The sequence below is a fragment of the Talpa europaea genome (assembly GCF_964194135.1).
Source record: "Talpa europaea genome assembly, chromosome: 15".
NCBI classification, from domain to species: Eukaryota; Metazoa; Chordata; class Mammalia; order Eulipotyphla; family Talpidae; genus Talpa; species Talpa europaea.
This window is the reverse complement of record NC_140083.1, coordinates 6,816,180-6,818,692: the sequence shown is the minus strand read 5'-3', so window position 1 is coordinate 6,818,692 and position 2,513 is coordinate 6,816,180.

Here is a 2,513-nt window from a genome sequence, read left to right as displayed (position 1 = left end):
GTCTCCCTCTTGGCCCCCCAGCAAGACGGCTCCACTCTGTGTCCCCCACAGATCGCTGCTCCCTGCACTACCCGGGGGAGGGAGGGGGGGAGGTGGGTCAGGCCCTAACACAGACTCTCACAGAGCTGGTTCAGCTCCTGCAACATCCCCTCCAGCTCCCACGCCTGCTGCCTCAGCTCCTCAGACAGCTCCGTCCTCCCGCCCTGGGCCAAGTCCACCGACCCCTGCACAAGGCTGTCCACGTCCAGCCCGAAAGACAAGCTGCTGAAGACTCTACTCAGGACTCGGAGGCCCTTGCTCGGGGGCACCACATGGCGGGCCACAGGGCCCGTCACCATCAGGTTGACGTCCATTACGTTCCCAGTGACTCTGCGCACCGCCTGGCTCTTCCTGGCCTCTGCCGTCGACTGCATGTCTTCATCCCTTTCTGCTGGAGAATCAGTAGTGGGGGGATATCACCCAGAATTTTCTGGGCCTTCTCCAGTATGACCTTGCGAGTGGATGTCAGCTGTCGGGCTTCTCCTTCTGCTGATGACGCGACCACATTTTCTGCGGTGGCCGTGCCGGTGCTGGTGGCGACAGAGCCGACTCCCAGGCCCACCCCCGTGACTGCCAGTGCTGTGCTGAGCCCCCCCGGGAAGGGTGCCAGAAGTGCCCCAGTGACCCCCAGGAGGACAGACAGAATGCCGGCGGAGCTGGCTGTCACGCTGGAGATGGGGGTGTCTTTCTGCGCCTCGTCAACCCGGTCTGCGAGCGACGGAGCTGAGCGATGTGCGCCTCCAGCTCCCCTCTCAGCTGAGGAAACACCTGCAAAAACCTCTCCCTGGACTTCTGCTCCGCGTCGCCCAGGCTCCGGCTTCCCCCAACCTGCTCAGACCTTCAGGCTGCGCGTCCATCCCGCTCCTGTAACAGTGAGGTCGGGGATGAGGAAAGAGGGTTTTCTTCTCTGGGCGTTGGGTGACGCGAGTCCATCCGCATCCGTCACAGAGACCCCACCCGAGAGCAAGTGGAAATGATTTTCAAAGGTAAAACAATCTCTCTTCTACCGGGACTGTTTTTGCACATTGCGGAGGCTCCATAGAACATAGTGGGACAGGAGCAGGTGAGTCAGGAGCAGGTGAGTCAGGAACAGGTGAGTTAAAGGCATCTTAGTCTCCCTCACAGCAGGGTTTGACAAGGACACTTTCTCACTCCAGGGCGGGGCAACCTCCACTGCGCAGCAGGTGTGAGCAGAGCGGGGACGCTGCGGCTGGACAGAGAGGAGGGTGGGAGCTGACACACCTTTACTCAGAGGCCCTGAGTGAGCAGAGAAGAGCTGGGCTGCCCCACGTCAGACCTGCCCTGGCCTGGGCTCCGGGGAGCGTCTCTAGGTGTCCTGACTGACAGCAGCATCTTCTTGGGCCTGGGCCCCTGGCCACTGGACAGTGGAACTTGTGAAGTGTGATGGTGCCAGGTGTGACTTGGTGCAGATAGTAATGCATTATCTGGCCATTTAGCTGTGGAGAACATTTGTTTTGCAAACACTGGGTTTGGGATCTGGCAGAGGGCTTTGTCCCCCAGCGCTGCCTGTCTCCCCACAGCCCGAGGTGGGGCAGGGAGACTCCGGCGAGTGGAATCGGTCCCTGTTTGCCCCAGGTGCCACGACCTGAGCTCTCCACAAGGTCACCTCACCTTCCCAACAACCCCGGTGGCAGCTACTGCTGCTCCCAAATTGCTCCCACCTGCTATATGAGGCACAAAGCATTGGCCGACAGGCTCTGCATCCCCAGGAGGGGCTAAGCTGGCACTCAGTCCAGGCACCCGAGTCTCTGGCCCTAGGAGTGACGAGGGAGGACAGGCCCAGAGAAGCAACGCCCCTTGCTCAAGGGCCCAAGACAGTGATGCCCACGGAACCCGAGGTGGGGCGGGCGCGTCTGAGGGGACAGTGAAGTGAACCAGCCCTGTAGCCCCCAAGTCCCAATGTTGAATGAAGAATCTTCTGAAGGCCTCCAGGACGGGGTCCCACCTTCTCGAGGTATCTCCCTTCCGGGGCCACGAGCGCACCTGCTCGGAGGCTGGCAGGTCGGCAGGACACCCCTGGGCTGTGAGCCCAGGGGTGTCCTGTCGAGAGGCGCAGCTTTCTGGAGGCCCTTGCAGCCAAATTGCGGGTGAGACCCAGCATGCGACCTGCTGTGAGGGCCATAGCTGTGTCAAGAGGGTTTCTCATCCCTTCTCGGAGGAAAGCCTTCCCTCCTTGCCCTCCCTCTGGCCCCAGCAGGGACACTTGTGTGCATTGCCCCCGACTCAGAGCCTCCACAGGGCCAGGCTGAGGTCAGCCTTTTTCAAAGAGTGACTGAATGACTGAAAGCTTCAACCATCTTACGTGGGGCCTCCTGCTTCAAATGCCACAGGCCTCGCCACCAACTCCCTTGTTCCTGCTGAAGATCAGGCTTTGCACTCAAGGCTGAGGAAGCTCCTGGAATTAGCCCCTGGACCTTGGATCTCCAGCCCCAGAACCTGCTCAATGTGGTGCA